This window comes from Xenopus laevis, chromosome 3L, assembly GCF_017654675.1.
Source record: "Xenopus laevis strain J_2021 chromosome 3L, Xenopus_laevis_v10.1, whole genome shotgun sequence".
NCBI lineage: Eukaryota > Metazoa > Chordata > Amphibia > Anura > Pipidae > Xenopus > Xenopus laevis.
The window spans coordinates 17,826,068-17,836,383 of NC_054375.1; the positions used below are offsets into that span (position 1 = coordinate 17,826,068).

General features: G+C 40.9%; 1 protein-coding gene across 2 annotated transcripts in view; it reads right to left on the reverse strand.

The window, feature by feature from the left end:
• clint1.L (clathrin interactor 1 L homeolog) overlaps nt 1-436 on the reverse strand; it is a 79,985-nt gene extending 79,549 nt beyond the window's left edge. Inside the window, exon 1 of one of the 2 annotated variants that reach the window (XM_018251202.2) lies at nt 295-436. The gene's annotated coding sequence lies outside the window, so the exon portion shown is untranslated. The remainder of the gene's footprint in view (nt 1-294) is intronic. The other variant, XM_041585234.1, reaches the window with a different exon arrangement.
• Between the last annotated feature and the right edge of the window lie 9,880 nt (nt 437-10,316).

A 10,316-nucleotide genomic window follows, 5' to 3' on the forward strand; every position in this document is an offset into this window, starting at 1 on the left:
CAGCATTCACACTTGCAGGCAGGGTAGTAGCGCAGCATGGGAATGTCCTGCCCCAGCACTTGCCCAAGTCTCCCTGCAACTCGCCATTCACTTATACTTGCAGGCAGTTTAGCAGCACAGTAGCACGGCAGGGAACATTGAAACGGATCCGCAAATGGGTCTCTAGCCTGCGACCCCGGTGACAAGGAGAAGACATATGCGGCGGTATATATGATGTATATATATAAAAAGTTCTGCTCCCTGCTCTATGGGAATGCCCTGCCCCAGCACTTCCCCATTCTCCCTGCAACTCACCCTTCAGTCACACTTGCAGGCAGGGTTAAATTATGCTGGATAGTATTCAGTATGTGCACAGCAGACGTCCTCGCTCGCTCGCTCCTGTTGCTGTCTGCACGTGCGCAGGAGAAGCAGCACAGGAACGAGCACAAGCTGCCCTGAGAAGGACCCCAGCGTGATTGACGTGGTGCCGAGATTAGCTCGATAAACAGCGCCTCCCCCTATACACGCCCACTCCTTCTCAGTGGCTGCTGCTTGCAGAGAAAAAGCCAGTGAAAGAAAGAGACGGCTGACGGCCGCCCGGCCAGACTGTACTGATACCAGCACAGGAAATGAAGAGAAAGGGAGGAGCGAGATAAGAAAATCAACGATAACACAGAAACTCTAATCAAAAAGTATCTCAAACACAACGTTTTATTCAATTTTATTACAAAAGGGTTAGATTAAGCCTAAGTTGAAAATGATGGTATATGTCCCCTTCAAGTATTTATTTTGGTATAGTTTTCCTTTAAGTGTGTCTTTTGTGACCAATTATTTTGTTTGTGAAAATGGGTTTTGTGAATATTTCTATGTTTTGCAAATGTTTCTTCAAGTTTTTGTTATGTAATTTATCTTTGTTTTGTGTGTGTCTCCTCAGATTTGTTTTGGTTTGCTGTGAGTGGGTTTTATCTAAATGTAGCTGTGTGTTGTGGGTTGTGCTTGAGAGCCCACATCCCCCACTCAGCACACAACCTGTTCCCGTGCCCTGAATTTACATTGTAACGCTGTGGGTGGAAGGGAGGACTGGGGTTTCCATAGTTAGACCCCTGGTTTTATTTATTTTTTTCACAAGAAAAAAATGGATCAGCACCTATGGCAACAGAGAAAATAGACAACAAAACGGAAATATGGTGCAGTACGTTCAAGTTATTCAAATGGCACCATGTGCTGGAAAAGATAAATCTCTTGCGTGTTAGTTCCCCTTTAAAGAGCCTGTCACCCCTCCTAAGCTTGTTTCAAAAGCCACCAACAACTTTGGCTAAAGTGCCTACTAACAAGATGGTAGTTTTACGTTTTGCACGTAGTATCGAATAGTGTTCTTCCCCTTCTCTGCACAGCTCCTTTATGCTAAAATATAGCAATACAAATATCCCATAGTGTAATACTGTTTTATTCATACAATTAAAATTCTTTAAACCATTACACTCACATTTATCTCCATGAGCATAGTCACCAAATGTATGTTTCTAGCAGGTTTCCCCAATTCAGTTCCAAAAGAAAAATGAAAAGATTTTGCCGATGTCTTTCTCTCCCTCGTGGCTCACCACTGCAGCTCACCATGACGTCACCTCCGCCTGAAGCATGCCGGTGAACCAATCAGCTTCCTCATATGCATAGTTCTGTTTTTTCTGCGTTCCAGCAATGCACTAAATATCTTTTTAAGTCCAGGTTCCTTCAGTTGAGCGGGTTACCATGACAACCGGGTGATCGTATGTAAGTATATATGTATATTTTTGTTTGTAAAGCGCTCCTCGAGGGCAAAGCACTGTACAGCAAAACAATAAATAAGTAGTAACAGACAAGGGGTCATTGGAATAAAAAGTAACAATAAGTGCATTATTAGAAATACAATTCACATAAAAAATATAGTCACAATACAGATTGCATAGTAACATAGTAAGTAAGGTTGAAAAAAGACACACGTCCATCAAGTTCAACCTTTTTTTTTATCTGCCTAACTGCCAGTTGATCCAGAGGAAGGCAAAAAACCCATCTGAAGCCTCACCAATTTGCCTCAGAGGGGGAAAAATTCCTTCCTGACTCGAAAATGGCAATCGGACTAGTCCCTGGATCAACTTGTGCTATGAGCTATCTTCCATAAACCTTTATTCCCTCACTTGCTAAAAAGCCATCCAATCCCTTCTTAAAGCTATGTATCAGCCTGTACAACTGATTCAGGGAGAGAATTCCACATCTTCACAGCTCTCACTGTAAAAAACTACTTCCAAATATTTAGGCGGAACCTCTTTTCTTCTAATCGGAATGGGTGACCTTGTGTCAGCTGGAAAGACCTACTGGTAAATAAAGCATTAGAGAGATTATTATATGATCCCTTTATATATTTATACATAGTTATCACATCACCCCTTAAGGTGCCTCTTCTCCAGTGTGAACATCCCCAAATTTGGCCAGTCTTTCCTCATAGCTAAGATTTTCCATACCTTTCACCAGCTTAGTTGCCCTTCTCTGTACCCTCTCTAATACAATAATGACCTGTTTGAGTGATGGAGACCAAAACTGTACAGCATATTCTAGATGGGGCCTTACAAGTGATCTATACAGTGGAAGAATGACCCCCTCCTCCTGTGACTCTATGCCCCTTTTAATACAGCTCAAGACCTTATTTGCCCTTGATGCTGCTGACTGGCATTGCTTGCTACAGCCAAGTTTATCATCTACAAGGACTACAAGGTCCTTTTCCATAATGGATTTGCCTAGTGCAGTAACATTAAGGGTATAAGTGGCTTGGATATTTTTACATCCCAGGTGCATGACTTTACATTTATCAACATTGAATCTCATTTGCCACTTAGCTGCCCAGATTGCCAGTTTGTCAAGATCGTGTTGCAAGGATGCCACATCCTGGATGGAATTAATTGGACTGGATAATTTTGTGTCATCTGCAAAAACTGATACATTACTTACAACACCCTCACCTAAGTCATTAATGAACAAGTTAAATAAAAGTGGACCTAATACCATGACATGGGGGACCCCACTAAGAACCTTACTCCAAGTAGAGAATGTACCATTAAAGGGGACCCGTCACCCAAAAAAATGATTCAAAATCCTATTTTATCATATTAGCCAAGAAAAATGAATTTTAATTACACTATATAAATTATTTGAATCTTGTTTCCTTCAGTCTGGGAATTCAAAATGATAGAAAGCAGGCAGCAGCCATTTTGTGGACACTGTTATTAAAGGAATTGTTCAGTGTAAAAATAAAAACTGGCTATATAGATAGGCTGTGCAAAATAAAACATGTTTCTAATATAGTTAGTTAGCCAAAAATTTAATGTATAAAGGCTGGAGTGATTTGATGTATAACATGTCAGTCTGAACACTACTTCCAGCTTTTCAACTCTCTTGGTTTACACTGACTGGTTACCCTGGCTACCAGGCAGTAACCAATCAGAGACTTGAGGGTGGGCCACATGGGTCATTTCTGTTGCTTTTGAATCTGAGCTGAATGCTCAGGATCAATTGCAAACTCACTGAACAGAAATGTACAATGTGGCCCCCCTTCAAGTCGCTGACTAGCTCAGAGTTATAGAGCTGAAAAGCAGGAAGTTGGATTCTGGCTGTTTTATTAGACATCTGATCACTCCAGCCTTTATATATTACATTTTTGCCTAACTAACTATATTAGAAACATTTTTTATTTTGCACAGCCTATCTATTTACACAGTTTTTATTTTCACACTGAACTGTTCCTTTAAGACAAGCCTTGTATCATCTCAGAATCTTATTTGTGCACCAGAATGGGGGACCAGATGTCCATCCCCATGCCCTGGCTACACAATTAAATGGTAAAGAGAACGGGGGAATGTGTGGAGAGCAGTGACATCTAGGAAGTGCTGAATGGAAAGTGAAAGTAATTGTCTGCCCCGCCTCTATGCCCATGGCATAGAGGAGGGGCAGACAATAATTGATTGACAGCTGAGATTTTTAAATGAGCTTACAACAGCTATGAATGATTTAATAAAAAATAGAAATTGGATTTCATGTTTAATTTGAAAAGGACTTTTATTATACAGATTTTTGTGTCTGGGTGACAGGTCCCCTTTAACAACCACACTCTGTACCCGATCCTGTAGCCAGTTTCCTATCCATTAAGTGCTCAGTGTCAAGGGAACAAAAGGCTAGAGGACCCTGCCCCGTAGGGCTTACAGTCTTAATGGGAGGGTAACATACAGATAATTCAGAGGTGTATTAAGGTGCTGTGGGTAACAGTTTGTTACACTGTTATATAAGTTCCAGTTCAGGTGTTATCCAGGTAGTCTTTGAGTTTTGTTTTAAAAACACTGAAGGAGGATTCTCTCCTGAGAGATTCAGGAATGGCATTCCTAATGTAAGGAGTCAGAAGAGAAAAGGGTTTGATACGGGAAACAGCAGTAGTAGTGGGGGGTACAACCAAGCGGTTGCTCTGAGAGGAGCAGAGGTTTTGGGCAGGAACATATAGAGAAACAAGAGATGAGATGTAGTTGTAGGTGCAGAGGAATGAAGGGCTTTGAAGGTTATGAGGAGGAAATTATGTTATTCTTTGTTTTATAGGAAGCCATGATAAGGACTTCAGCATCGGAGGGGCCTGTACTCTTTTTGGAGGAGGATAATTATGGCAGCAGTGTTTAATACAGACTGTAGAGGGGAGAGATGGGAGTTAGGGAGGCCAGTTATAGGAAGGTTACAGTAATCTAGTCTTGATAGGATGAGAGCATGCATGAGCGTCTTGGATGTATCAGGTGAAAGGAAGGGATGGATTTTGGCAATATTGCGATCAGAGAAGGAGAGAGAGGAGTCAAAGATTACCCCCAGACAGCATGCTGAGTTGACAGGATTAATGAGCATGCCATCAATAGAGATAGTAAATAGGGGAGAAGGACCAGGCTTAGGTGGAAAGATGATAAGTTCGTATCACTAAATGAACATATTGGAGTGTCTTCTTAAGGGTAGGGACACACTGGGCGATTTGGGGAGTTTTAGTCGCCTGGCGACTAATCGCCGCGACTTTTCTCCCCGAATGCCTCCCCTCGCTCTGCGCCTGGCTAAAATGAAAAATCGCCTGCGCTAATCACACGCGGCGATTCGTTTTCCGAAGTCGCCCGAAGTTTCCTCGTGAGGCAACGAAATTTCGGAAAACGAAAAATACACTAAAGAAAAGGAAGAAAAATGCACTACATATGCACCAGGGATTCAAGCAATACAAAATATTTTAACTAAACATTGGAATGTTTTAGAAGGAGGTTTACAACTAAAAGGTAAACTCCCAAAAATACCTCAGGTAATCTACAAAAGGGCAAGAAATTTAGGACAAATATTAGTTCAGAACTATATACCTGTGGTGTTTATACAAATGGCCTGTAGATGTCACTGTGCACATGAGTTGTGCTGTACATGCATAGTACTTTCTATACAGCTTTGGGTGTTAGAGTAAAGCTACTGTTGATGTGTAATGGCTGCATGAACCTGCTAATAAAGCACTCTACTCATCCTCGGCTACCAAAACACAACAAATTGGTGACAAGATGTCTCTTCTACCGCTGCAGCAGCCTGCACCTTTTCTCCCAAACCCTGGTGAGCCTACAATACCTTTTACTGCTTGAATCCGTATTTTTGAAAATTACATTATTGCTACTGACCAAGGGGAGATTTCTGCTACTAGAAAGCGTGCTTTACTTATTCACTGCCTGGGAGCAGAGGGACAGTGTATATTCTATACATTACCATTACCTGATGAGACTTATGAAACTGCTTACTGCTACAAAGAACTTTTTCGTGCCAAGAGTAAATGTGGTTGCTGAAAGATATAAATTTGGCCAACGTGGACAGCGTAATGGCGTATCCACAGAATAATTTGTAGCAGCTGGTTGTTACCTGTGAGTTTTGGAATCTAACAGATGAAATGCTAAGAGACCAAATAGTGGAAAAACGAATTCACCTCGAATTAGAGAGAGACTGCTCCTAGAGCAGGATTTAACTCTTGCAAAGGCTATTACAGTTGCTAGCCAAAAAGAAACAGCAGTGGCAGAGGCTAAAACTCTCAGTCAGGGAACTGCTGGGAATGTACAGACTGTGCATTCAGCACTGTGGCCTAATAATGCACAGTCACAGGCAAAATAAAGTGCTAAGGAAAGGGATTCACTGCAAAACTGTGCAGCAAATACAAACAAAAAAGACTGCTTTCGCTGTGGTTCAACACAACACACTGCACATTATGCTAAATTTCCTGCAAAAGCTGTACAGTACCGCAAATGCAAAAAAGTAGAACATTTTGCTAAGATCTGCCATCGTTTTGCTAAAGATGTTAAAGAAGTCACTACTACAAATGTCACAGTATTAAGTGTGGATAAAGCGGACACATTTATTCCAGACAAGTTTATATGCACTGTCAGTGTCAATACTGCTTCTGCTGACAAGGGGCACTCCATTAACCTGATGCTTGATACAGGTTCAGCTGTTTCTATACTACCAAAGGATATTTTCTTGAAATACTTTGCAAAAGATCTGCTTGTTGCACCTGCCCTGAGACTGGTCAGTTACTTAAATGACCAATCCCTGTGCTTGGTTGCTTGCCAGTGACTGTACAATTTGAATCAAATACTGCTGCTATACTTGGAAGGGATCTCTTTGCTGCATTAAACCTACAATTAGTTGATGGTCTCATTACTACAGCACAAGTGTCTGCCACACAGCCAGTGTGTCTAAAATTTCTCCACAAAGCAACACTTCACTGGGTTGTGCAAAGAACTTTGTACACAAAGTTAAGTTGAGATCAGATGTAAAACCAGTACGCCAGAAATTAAGGCGATTGCCCTACTATATAAGGGAAAAGAAAGAAAGAAAGAAAAGAAACTGGTAGAGCAAGATGTGATTGAAAAATCAGAATCCTCCGAATGGGTTTCACCAATTGTTGTAACAATGAAGAAAACTGGAGGTATTCGAATGTGTGTTGATATTTGTGAACCTAATAAAGCAGTGGTTATGGATAATCATCCTTTGCCACACATAGAGGAAATATTTTCAGAACTCAGAGGAGCAAAATTATTTTCTTCTCTGGATCTTCAGAGTGCTTATCTTCAAGTATTACTGCATGAGGAAAGTAGAGACCTCACTGCATTTATCACCCATGATGGTTTGTTTCGGTTCAAGTGTGTATCTTATGGACTGGCTTCAGCACCGAGTTGTTTTCAAAGACTAATGTCTTCTATACTCCATGGCATACCTGGTGTAGAATGCTACTTAATAATATAATTGTCTACGCTTCAACTATTGATCTTCATGACAAGTACCTAAAAAATGTTCTGAAATGCATTGATTCTGCAGGACTGAAACTGAACCTTTCCAAATGCCACTTCAGACAAGCTCAGCTCTGGGTCATATAATTTCACAATATGAATTACTGCCTGACCATGTCACGCTGTTACACAAGCACCTACTCCATCTGATTTCCAGACTTTACGAGCTTTCTTAGGTCTTACTTCATGGTATTCTAAGTTTATTCCCAACTATACTTCAGTTGTAGAGCCACCAAGACCATTACTACGTGGAACTTTAAGTCTGGTGTGGTCAGAGACTGCTCAACATAGCTTTGAAATAGTGAAACAGCTAATTGTGAACAGTCCAGCCGCTAGCTTTATTTGATCCTACACTACCCACTATGGTTACTACCAGATGCTTCAGACTATGATTTTGGTGCAGTTCTCACACAGATCCATGCTGATCATATAGAGAAAACTGTTGCATTTGCATCCAGAACACTTACAGATGCAGAACGTAAGTATTCAACTGTTGAAAAAGAAGCTCTAGCATGTGTTTGGGCAACAGAAAAATAGAGAACCTACCTATGGGGTAGACTAGAGAATTTACCTTATGCACTTTAACTAGCCCTTTAACTACACTGCTTACAACAAAGGGACTAGGAAGAGCTGGAATGTTTATAGCTAGATGGTCAGCAAGGCTACTGAATTTCAATTACAAAATGCAATACAAACCAGGTTTGAAAAATGTTGTTTGTCACATTTACCTTTACCTGCAGCATTGGATACACTGGTTGAGGGCATAGAAGTTGTAGCATTGACTGCTTTAGTATCATCTACAGTTAAGCTGGCCATAGATGCAAAGATCCGATCGTACGAATCAACGTACGATCGGACTTTCCCATCTCCCGACCCTCCACTAACCATTCAGATCAAAGTCTTTACCATTCCGATCAAATAAGAACAGATCACCCAATGTTCTGCCCCTGACAGCAATCGTACGATACTTATGTCTGACAACACTAGTGACAGTCTCCCTCTGAAAATCGTACGATCGGCAATACACGCAGAGATATTATCGGCAGGCGACAGAAATTTTCTAACCTGTCCGATCGACCAAACGACCGATCTCCAAAGGACGAAAAATGTCGGGACTCTCCACACACGGTCCGAAAATCGTACGAATCCACGATTCGTACGATCGGATCTTTGTGTCTATGGCCAGCTTTACAGCTGCTGATTTTAAGAAATCTTGCCTCATGTCCAATTCAAGTAACTACGGGACAAATGGCCAAATGCTGAGAAGAAACTCAGTCCTGATCTTCAACCTTACTACAGGATTAGACATGAACTGTCCTTAGTAGATGGCTATGTTGTCCATGGAGCTCGCCACTTATTAGTACCAGAGACCTTGCGAGAAAAGCTCATACAACTTGCACATGAGAGTCATCAATCATACGTACAAGAACTATACTGGTGGCCAGCAATGGATGCCGATGCGGTAACTGCCATTCATTCTTGTGTTACTTGTCAGAATCATGAAAAAACAGCTATCACACATACACCACCACTTCAGCCAGTACCATTCCCTGATTCAGCATGGGAAAAACCTTCTATTGATATTGTGGGTCCTTTTATAGATGCTCCTATAGACTGCAGATTTGCTATAACCTTGGTAAACTATTACAGAAAATGGCCTGAAATTGCATGGTTTCTCATGTAACATCAGCTACAGTAATAAAATGTCTGTCTACCGTGTTCAGCAGAGAAGGCAATCCAAAAGAGTTAATATCAAACAACAGACCCCAGTTTGTCTCATCTGAGTTTGAATTCTTTCTGAGAGAGAGGAATATTGTGCATAAGAAATCTTCAGTGTATTAACCACAAGCAAATGGAGAAATTGAGTGATTCAAAAGTAGCCTGAAAGAAGCACTACAGACAGCAAATCTTTCTGGGAAGTCTTGGAAAGTATTTACAACAGAGTTCCTACAAAGCAAAACCTTTTTGGTTCAATAGAAATGTTGGCGTTGAGGTGGGTAAGAAAAGACGTGCTTTTAAGGCTTTAAAGTTAACTGGGACAGCTGAATCATTTATAAGGTACAAGGAGGCCAATAAATCATGCAAAGAAGCTATACTCATATTTTTCATCTGTCTACATAAATGAGGAACCAGTTAATGAAGGTTTCCTTCTTAATAGTCCCAATGCTAGTAATACAACTAATGATGCATGGTTCACAAATGAGGAAATTAAAAAGAGACTAGAACATGTTAAGATAAACAAAGGTCCGGTGCCAGATGGTATTCATCCCAGGGTACTTAGCAAGCTTAGCTCTGTGATTGACAAACCTCTTTACTTAATTCCTCAGGATTCATTGAGGTCTGGCATAGTGCCAAGAGACTGACGAATTGCTAATGTGGTGCCTCTATTCAAAAAAGATCCTGTTCTCAGCCTCAAAACTATAGGCCAGTTAGTCTGACGTCAGTAGTAGGAAAGCTTTTCGAAGGGTTAACAAAGGATAAGATACTGGACTTTATAGCAAATCATGAGTGTGTGCCAGCATGGTTTTATGCATAATAAATCTTGCCAGACTAACTTAATTTCTTTTTATGAGAAGGTAAACAGGGACCTCGATTCTGGGATGGCAGTGAATGTAATTTACTTAGACTTTGCTAATGCATTTGATACAGTGCCACACAAAAGATTACTGGTTAGATTATGGAATGTTGGCCTGGAACATGGTATTTGTACCTGGATAGAGAACTGGCTAAACGATAGACTACAAAGAGTGGTAGTAAATGGAACATTTTCTAATTGGACCAGTGTTGTTAGTGGAGTACCACAGGGCTCTGTACTAGGTCCCTTGCTTTTCAACTTGTTTATTTATGACCTAGAGGTGGGCATTGAAAGAACTGTTTCTATTTTTGCAGATGATACTAAATTGTACAGAACTATAGGTTTCATGCAGGATGCTGCCACTTTGCAGAGTGATTTGTCTAAGTTGGGAAACTGGGCAGCAAACT